The 10627-nt window shown below is 38.5% G+C and overlaps 1 pseudogene; it reads left to right on the top strand.

The window, feature by feature from the left end:
* The first annotated feature begins 529 nt into the window (after positions 1 to 529).
* On the top strand, positions 530 to 4200 carry LOC108945982 (mitogen-activated protein kinase kinase kinase 20-like; annotated as a pseudogene).
* The last annotated feature ends 6427 nt before the right edge of the window (positions 4201 to 10627 follow it).

A 10627-nucleotide genomic window follows, 5' to 3' on the forward strand; every position in this document is an offset into this window, starting at 1 on the left:
AATGTTTGATGTGTCGCGTATTTTATAGAATACTAATTTGAAATTATTAGATGATATAGGTAATTGATAACTAAAAGTTATTATTTAAAAGGAATATTTGAAATACAAATTTAAGATATATTAAGAATTACTAAATTACCTCAAATCTCATAAAATATGCTTTACTCTTGAGCATTAAAATATCCTTTCTCCTTGATGATTCAATATTCATGCATAATTATTCTATATTTTTCAAGTGAAAGTCAAGACCATAGTTAGCGAGCTTAGACATAAAAAGATTATGTACATCACTAAACAAGAGTAAGTTAATTATCTATTTGTAATGAAAAACGTTAATTATCTAAAGAGTAAGAATAACGTTTGAACATTGATTTAAAAATATATACCTATAATAATAATAATAATAATATCTAAAGATAGGAATTGACAAAATATTCAGAACAATACAATTAACAAATATAGTTGCTATATTTTGCTTTAGTTTTTGCTCTTTACTCTTCCTTAAAATAAACTAACTAAATTTTGTTAAATGAGCTTAGTCTCTTTTGAAATAAAATATGTGTATTTCTATCGTTTAAACAAGGAAGGAGAATTTGGGTTTGTTTCCTTAGCTTCCACTGATAATACTGATAACGCTGGTACTGTTGATCATAGTCAAATTCCACCACTTATTGCGGTAAAGTCTCGTATGTTCAGCCCGTTCTGAATCGCTTCAAGTAGAGAGGGAATTTCTCCGCATGTTTGAAGATTCTCCTCACATTCTTCGGTCTTTCGGTTTTAAAGTCACCCTAGAAGACGGTGTTCTCCTCTACAACTTATTGTTAGAATATGCATCCGGTGGAAGCTTGGCTGATCGTTTGAATTATTCCGGTAAAGGAATGCCATAGATTAAAGGTAAATAACATACAAAAAACATCGTTTTAGGGCTCAGTCGCATTCATGGTGCGGGAATCATTCACTGCGATATAAAGCCTCACAACTGTAACGATCCGGCCGGTCATTTTGAGTATTACAGCTCTGTTTTCACAATCATTGCTCAATTTATGCTTTACAGTTGTTATATGACTTGCCGGGGTAATTGATTCGGGTCCGGTGAGGTCTTGGAATGAATTGGAACACTTATTTCCAAAGTCTAAAACTTAAGGTAAAAAGGTTGGCTGGATATCGACCTATGTATAAATGACCCCGGAATAGAATTTTGATGATTCCAATAGCTCAGTATGGTAATTTTGGACTTAGGAGCGTGTCCGAAAAATTATTTGGAGGTCCGTAGTTAAATTAGGCTTGAAATGGCTAAAATAGAAATTTAAGTTTGGAAGTTTGACCGGGGAGCTGACTTTTTGATATCAGGATCGGAATTCGATTGTGGAAATTTAAATAGGTCTGTTATGTCATTTATGACTTGTGTGCAAAATTTGAGGTTAATCGGACTTAATTTGATAGGTTTCGACATCGAATGTAGAAGTTGAAAATTTTTAAGTTCATTAAGCTTGAAATGGGGTATGATTCGTGGTTTTAGTGTTGTTTGATATGATTTGAAGACTCGACTAAGTTTGTATGATGTTTTAGGACTTGTTGGTATATTTGGTTGAGCTCTCGGGGGCCTCGGGTGAGTTTCGGATAGTTAACGAATCGAATTCGGACTTACAAGAAAATCTGAATCTGATGCAATCGCACCTGCGAAAATTGGCGGGCAGGTGCGAGCAGCTCGCAGAAGCGAGCATGGCAAGGGCAGAAACGGATGAGGGGCTGGTGAGGCAGTGATCGCAGGTGCGGACGGGTGGTCCGCAAAAGCTGCGTCGCACCTGCGAAGGTTCGATCGCAAAAGCGGATATGAGGGGGGCCAGGCGGCTTCGCAGAAGCGGACAGCTTCTCGCAGAAGTGAGTCCGCAGAAGCGAAATTCTTGTCCGCAGAAGTGATGAAGCCACAGAAGCGAAGAAATTTTCGCATCTGCAAGATCACAGATGCGGCTAAAATCTCGTAGAAGCGGAAACCCCTGGACAATACAAAAACAGAGGGGTTCCGAGTTTTGCCATTTTTGGGCATTTCAAGCTTGGGATAGGCGATTTTGAGCGAGGTTTTCACGGAAATTCTTGAGGTAAGTCACTTATGATCATTCTTACTCCATAATATTGAATTATGATCGAATAATCCGACTAGATTACGTGCTTTTGAGGTGTAAATCGGGAATTTGAACTTAGGGATTTGAAAATAAGATTTGAAGATTTAGAGGTCGAGTTGAGGACGAATTTTGGTAAAATTAGTATGGTTAGACTCGTGGTTGAATGAGCTTTCAGATTTTGTAACTTTTGTCGGGTTCCGAGACGTGGGTCCCACGGGCGAATTTTGAGTTAAATTTTGGATTTTGTTAGAAAATTTATATTTTCATATGAAAATTATTCATGTAATTTGTATTGACTGAATCGAATTAATTATGACTAGATTCGAGCCGACCGGAGTCAGAAAATCGAGGGAAAGACATTCTACTTGACTGATTGAGCGTGATTCGAGGTGAGTGACCTGTCTAACCCTGTGTGGGGGAAATTTCTCTAGGATTTGATACTGTTGTATCATTTGTGATATGTGAGCGTCGTGTACGCGAGGTGACGAGTGCGTACACGAGCTAAATTTGGAAATATCGGTTCTTGCTGAGTAATCTTCTTTTAAATTCTTTAACTGAGTTTCCTTAGTATATGTAGTGATCATGATTAGCCTAGTATCACATATCTACGTGTCTTAACTCTTACTTGTAATATGTCCAACATGCTTAGCTGAATTACCTGCTTTCCTCTATTTGATTTAAATATTTAACTGTAAGATTTCTTGCTGAAAATTTATTGTTCCTCTGATTACCTGCTGCATATTTATTTTGGGACTACGAGGCGGTTCCTTGGGAGATCTCCATGTACTGCATATTTATTTTGGAACTACGAGGCGGTTTCTTGGGAGATCCCCCTGTATTGCATATTTATTTTGGGACTACGAGGCGGTTTCTCAGGAGATTCCCTTGTACTGCATATTTACTTTGGCACTACGAGGCGGTACGTCGGGAGATCCCCTTGCATATTTACTTTTGGAACTACGAAACGGTATCTCAGGAGCGCCCCCTGTTGTTTACCTCTATTTGTTGTGTTGTTCACTACTCAGTTATTTTATTATATTATTATATCCTCTGTCTTATTTTTTTCTATTATTTCCAGTAGGGCCTGACCTAACCTCGTCATAGCTCTACCAAGGTTAGGCTTGGCACTTACTGGGTACCACTGTGGTATACTCATACTACGCTTCTGCACATCTTTTTGTGCAGATCCAGGTACTTCTTACCAGCCCAAATATCAGTGAGCTACCTATGTGCAGAGACTTCAAGGTATATCTGTCAGCGTCCGCAGACCTCAGAGTCCCCCTCTATCCTTATCATGTTTTTTTCCTTATTTTAGTAGACTCTGATGTATAGAGACATTAGTATTTCTCTTAGAAGCTTGTGACTTGTTTCTACCGGGTTTTGGGAGATTTTTGTTCTTTGACTTGAAGTTTCCATTTATTACAGCTATTGAGGTTTGAGTTTCAAACTCTTATTATGTTATTCCGCAATTTGTTAGGCTTACCTAGTCTTAGAGACTAGGTGCCATCACGACATCTTACGAAGGGTGAATTAGAGTCGTGACAACAACGTTCTACTTGTTACTCCTATTGATGATGATACAGCAGAGATCGCCAAGATCACTAATTTCGGGCTTGCTATGACTTTGGAACAGAGCTGGACACAAAAGTAGGGACTCCGGGGAACTAAAAGGTACATGGCACCTGAATCCATGCTTAGGCAGAAGTTTGGTCTAGAAGCGGATATTTGGGCTCTTGGTTGCACTGTCTACGAGTTGATCACTGGGAAACCCCTCTGGGAAACCCCTCTGGGAATCATCCAATTCTAATGCAAAGGTTGATAACCAAATTTTGAGAATGGGAAACTGTCACCAGAGGCAAAAGATTTTATGAGAAGTTGTCTGGTCAAGAATCCGAGCTCGCGTTGGACGACGGACATGCTGTTGAATCATATTTTTCTGAAATTAGCCGAAAATGTCCAGCTTGCAACAAAGACAAGTAAGAAGCAAAGTGGTTACATGTCCCTTTTGTAAATACCCCATCAAAAGACAGCATTCAAGACACAGCCACAGATTCGCGATTTGATTATAGAACATTGATGCAGAGTTTGTTGGTACCTAACAATTGATCATAGAATATTGATTTGTAATATATATAAATTAAGAACTACGTGCGGGCGTGATCCCCTCTTAAGGATTTGTTAGTGGGGTACGTAGGCAGCTTGTGATCAAGATGATCTCAGGTGCAGCCCCTTTTTAGTTTAAAAATATATATTGTATATGTTTAAAGTTTATTAAACTCCTTACGAAGAAAAGTGACTTGATGTATGTGTTTATTGGACATCGATGAGTAGCATCAATTTTACAATACATGTTTCAGTAAAATGATCACAGATATACTATATTTCTTTGATTAATGTGAAGTGTTTTTCCAACTTCAAACATCAAGCTCTGTTGCTGGTTGACTAAATCCTAAATCTAGTTTGAGTGCATGCCGACAAGTTCATTGCATAGCTCGAACTTGTCTCTTGGTACCACCTTGGTCAGCATATCTGCGGGATTCTTACTTGTAGAAATCTTCTAGACTTTTAAAGATTCATTCTCTACTATTTCTCGAATCCAATGATATCTCACGTCGATATGTTTGGTCCTAGCATGGTACATGGAGTTCTTGCTAAGGTCTATTGCACTTTGACTGTCACAATAGACGACACACTCCTTCTAATGCAATCCAAGCTCTTGAAGGAGCCATTTCAACCATATCATATCCTTGCCAGCTTCAATAGCGGCAATATACTCTGTTTCAGTTGTAAAGAGTGCGACACACTTCTGCAACTTTGACTGCCATGATATAGCTCCCCCTGAAAATATGAACAAATATCCAGTAGTGGATTTTCTATTATCAATGTCACCTGCCATATCATCATCTGTATGGCCCTTCAAGATTGGATCAGATCCTCCAAAGCTCAAACAATCTCCTGTAGTACCTCTCAGGTACCTGAGTATCCACTTGACTGATTCCCAGTATTCTTTTCTAGGATTTTCAAGGAATCTGCTAACAACACCAACTACATGAGCAATATCAGGACTGGTGTATACCATTGCATACATCAAGCTTCCGACTGCTGAAGAATAAGAAACTCTAGCCATGTTCCCTTTCTCCTCCACTGTTGTAGGACATATCTTCTTCCTCAACTTTAGATGACTAGCAAGAGGTGTGCTGACTAGCTTAGCATTCTTCATGTTGAAGCGTTCCAATACACGTTCAATGTACTTCTCCTGAGACAACCACAACTTTCTGCTTGCTCGCTCCCGAACTATCTTCATACCCAGAATTTATTGTGTTGGGCCCAAGTCCTTCATATCAAATGACTTGGACAAATCTCTCTTCAACTTTGTGATCAGCCCCTTGTTTTTTTCCTACAATTAACATGTCATCCACATACAATAACAAAATAATAAAGTTGTTGTTAGAAAATCTTTTGAAGTATACACATGGATCAGAATATGTCTTTGTGTAAGTTTGACTTTTCATGAATGAGTTAATTAACATGGATCTTCTTGTACCACTGCCTTGGTGCCTGCTTTAATGACTTTTCAAAATAATAAAATCTTCTTGTACCACTGCCTTGGTGCCTACTTCAATCCATAAAGACTCTTATTCAATTTGCACAGCATGTGTTTTTTTCCAGCTACTTCAAATCCTTCTGGCTGCTCCATATAAATCTCCTCTTCCAAATCTCCATGAAAAATACAGTTTTCGCATCCAACTGCTCCACTTCAAGATCTAGGCTAGGTGCTAAGCTCAAAATTGTTCGAATAGAAGTCATTTTGACAACATGTGAGAAAGTTTCGTCAAAATCAATACCTTTTTTTTGTTTGAAGCCTTTAACCACCAATCGAGCTTTGTATCTGACCAGCTTGCCATTTCCATCTTTCTTGAGTTTAAAGACCCACTTACATTTGAGTGGTCTTTTACCTTTTGGAAGTTCAACCAGCTTGTACGTGCCATTTTTCTACATAGATTCCATCTCCTCTTGCATGGCTTTCATCCACTGGTTCTTTTCTGGTTGAGACAACACCTACTTAAGACTTTCTGGCTCCCCTTCATCACTGATGAGGACATACTCTGTGGAAGGGTACTTGTATGACTCTACCCTTGGCCTCTCTGATCTCCTCATAGGATGAGGTTGTTCTTCTTCCTGAGCGGGGTACTCCACTTGCTCGACATTATCATCAAGTTGCTCCCTCTGCTCAATAACCTCACCAGGTTTCTCCCCCTGCTCGGCAACCTCGTCGGTCCTACTTTCTGCACTTGTGGGATTGTTAGAAGTAGAAGGAATAGTAAAAAGGTTAGGAATTATACCACTCTTGGCCTTCTCTGGCATATGATCAGCAGATCCAACTTCACTTTCTCGGAACTACATCTCTGCTTCTGATGACCTTCTTCTTTACAAGATCCCACAATCTATATCCGAACTCTTCATCTCCATATCCGATGAATATTCAGGGAACAGATTTATCATCCAACTTTGTTCTCTGCTCCTTTGGTACATGTGCAAAAGCTTTCCAACCAAACACCTTCATATGCGAGTAGGACACCTCCTTGTTGGTCCAAACTATCTCTGGGATGTCAAAGGCCAACGGAACTGATGGACTCCTATTGATCAGGTAACATGATGTCAGAACTGCTTCACCCCAAAATGACTTAGGCAGTATAGCCATTCTGAGCATGCTTCTCACCTTCTCCACAATGGTGCGGTTCATCCTTTCGGCAACGCCATTGTGTTGTGGGGTTCCAAGAACTGTCTTTTCATGTCTGATCTCATGGCTCGAACAGTACTCTTCAAATTCCCTTGAAGTGTACTCACCTCCGTTGTTACTTCGGAGACGTTTTAGCTTTTGGCATATCTCCCTTTTTACCATAGCATGAAACTTCTGGAAAACTTGAAACACCTAATCTTTGGTTTTCAAAATATAAACCCATAATTTTCGTGAAGAATCATCAATAAAAGTAACAAAATATTTGTTACCTCCCATTGATTCAATTTCCATTAGACCACAAATATCAGAATATACCAAATTAAGTATATTCAATTTTCTTTCAGACGATGTCTGAAAGGAGACTCTATGTTGCTTACAAAATAAACAGTAGTCACAAGGTTTTACCGTTGGCATAAGAAATGAGTGATTTCTTGGAAAGAATATGCAATCCCTTCTCGCTCATATGACCCATTCGTTTGTGCCACAAATCTATAGAAATCTCATCTTGTGTTGTGTTCAATTCACCTTGGCATATTTCTGCATTTGTCCTGTACAACGTGCCACGAGCAACTCTCTTTGCAATCACTGATGATCCCTTAGTGAGTAGGTACATGTCGCACGTCCTTTAGAACCAATGTGCATCCGACATTTGTCTTGATACAAATGTCACCAATCCCTGCAATCTTTGAGTAACTTGTGTTACCCATTCTCAAAGTGCCGAAATCACCTACTACATATCTGCAAAAGAGATCTCTTACCGTGAGGCATGGTAAGATGCTGCTGTATCAACTACCTATTCTGACTCTGGACCTGATAAGTGCATGCATTCCTCTTCCTCATTTATAAAGAGGACAATATTATCATTGTTTTGCACCATGGCGGTTGTGTTGTCGTCATTCTTCTGGACACTAGTTTCACCTTTGCTCTTCCTTAGATTTGGGCAATCTCTTTTGAAGTGACCTGGTTGATCACAATTGTAACAATTTCTAGCTCTTGATTTGGATCGGTTCTTAGACATCCCACGAGCTCCGGTCTACCATAGTTGCACGAACTCTTTTGATAACACCTGCCTCTACCTTCTGTGATGAGAGCCAGTCCTTGATTTTTAGGCTTCTTTCTCATCTTTTCGTTGAGTAGAAGAACCGATGTGACATCTTTCAACTCAGTGATAGTCTTACCGTGCAGGATGGTTGTTGCCAGATTATCATACGAAGATGGCAACGAGTTCAACAGCAAGATGGCTTTATCTTCTTCCTTGATTTTCACTCCAAGATTGGCGAGCTATGTGATTAGTCCGTTAAACACATTTAAATGTGACAAAAAATTCGTATCTTCACCCATGTGTAGGGTGTATAGCTGCTTCTTAAGGTACAATTTATTTGTCAGCATTTTGGACATGTATAGACTTTCCAACCTTGTCCAAATACCACGTGCGGTGTCTTCGTCAATAATGTTATTTACCACATCATCTGATAAGTGCAACCTGATTGCACTAGCACCCTTTTCATCCAAGTCAGCCCAATCCTCATCTTTCATGGTATCAGGCTTTTTGGCATCAGCATCTAGAACCTTGTGTAATCCTTGTTGGATGAGCAGATCCCTCATCCTTCTTTGCCATGTTGAGAAACCGCTATCTCCGTTAAATTTTGGTACCTCGTACTTTACTCCGGATATTATTATTTTTCACCGAGTATAGTACTACCGATAGTGAATAGCATTTCTGTGAACGAGCAGAACCTGTGCTCTAATACCAGCTATTGGGAATAAATCTCCTACAGAAATAATATTCACAGTAATAAAAGCGGAATAATAACGTAGCATCGAGATATGCTAATTAACAAGAATAAAAGAGTGACTACGACACCAAGATTTTTACGTGAAAAACCTTTTTGAATAAGGGAAAAAACTACGGCCCCGAGACGAGCAACTGATATCACTATAGCAAGAAATTTTTTACTTTGTAGGTCCGAGTCAAATACTCCAAAGGCCACTAAAACACTCAAAAGAAATAACCCTCTTTTGATATTCCCACCTCACTACAATATCGCTCACTCTCTATTTTTCTCACAGACAATTTTCTTATACCTTGTCTGTGAAACCTCACTCTTTCTTTCTCTCTTTGTTGGTGTGTAGAAATGAGAGTTGAAGCTCTCCTTTTATAGCTGAAGCCTCACTCTCTAAAGCCTACTATATTTGACAATTTGCACACATTTTTCCTTCTTTTTCTTCAATGTTGATAATTCAACAAAGTTGGCTACCAAACCAAAGAAATTTCACAAAGTTGGCTACCAAACCAAAAAAATTCAATAAAATTGGCTACCAAATCAAAGAAATTTTTCTTAGGCACATGCCTATTACTTTGACTATTGAATGAGATAGACCCATCATATCTAAGGTCCCATATTTGATGAAGCCAGCCTTGCGTAACCACTTTGTTTGATCTGCTTGGATTTAAAAAAAATTGGTTTCATTAATATGACTGATCCTGCTGCACTTTTAGTTTCCATGTTAGCGCCCACTCATTTGTGCACCAAATCAGAAACAACTGGCTTCCAAGTAAATATAACTTTTGTGATAAAGTAAAAACATCAGGGGAACCTGTAGAATTAAAAAAAGAATAAGTTTAAGAACAAACTTCTGGAAATACTTTAGACAATAATGAAAGCAAAGAGATTCTTAAGCACATAGTTGGAAGAAATAATGCCTGGATAGTACTGTAACTGTGGCCTTTATTATTGTTATCAAAGTTGAGAAATTGTATGACTTAAACATTATGGTAGATGGGCTAGAGGAAATTTTGGTATGCATTAATTCAAGTAGTAGTTTAAAGTTTTGTCATTTCCAGTAATTACAAATAGGCTTTGATGGTCAAAAAATTAGTCAGAAAGACATAACATAATATTATACTGACTTGTCAAGTACAGATGGTGCTGGTACAACTAGATTGGCAAATTGCCAAAATATTGAGCAATTGCCAAAGTATTGAGAAACTAGATGTTAGTAACAATGAACTCCACCTCAAAATTCCAGCAGTTGCCAAAGTAATGAGAAACTGTTCCTGTCCCTCGATAACTACTGCAAAATTTTGATCAACTTCAAGTACTGGACCTACGCTCAAATGCCTTTACAGGGTATGTACCTTTTGAGTACTGCACGAAAAACTCAGCTTCTACTCTTGAAAAACTATTATTGCCTAATAATCATCTCACATCCATCATATATACCATCTCAGCTAGGACTCTGCACAAAACTGAATAATTAATCTCAGTTTCAATAACCTAAGTGGTTCAATTCAATCCGTCGGGAGATTTTGAATCTGCCAAGTCTTTCGGACTTAGTCGCGTTGATAATCTGGTAAATTTTTCTGGAATCTCTCATGTCCCTAGGGAGAAATTTTCTTGGTAGGCAAAAACTTTCGAAAGAAAGGGAAGCGTGACATTCCTTGACTTGTCCTACAATTCAATTTCAGGATCCATTCTTGAAACTTTGGGTTCAATAACCTAGAATTTGGAACACAAGAAGTTGACTGGAAATATACCTCCCGGCTTGGGAAGATTGACAATAGTTGGAATTTTTTTACCTCTGTTACAACAATCTTCAAGGGATTATTCCAGGTTCACTGCAGAATCTATTATAGATGCAGTTGTACCATAAAAACTATAAGGATCCTAGCTTGATGCTAGTCCTTGTTTTTTATGTTTTTTGGTTTGTATAATACTTTAGCTGAAAAGTCCTATTATCAACACTATTGAATGGAATCCGG

This window comes from Nicotiana tomentosiformis, chromosome 6 (genome assembly GCF_000390325.3).
Source record: "Nicotiana tomentosiformis chromosome 6, ASM39032v3, whole genome shotgun sequence".
In the NCBI taxonomy this organism is placed as follows: Eukaryota; Viridiplantae; Streptophyta; class Magnoliopsida; order Solanales; family Solanaceae; genus Nicotiana; species Nicotiana tomentosiformis.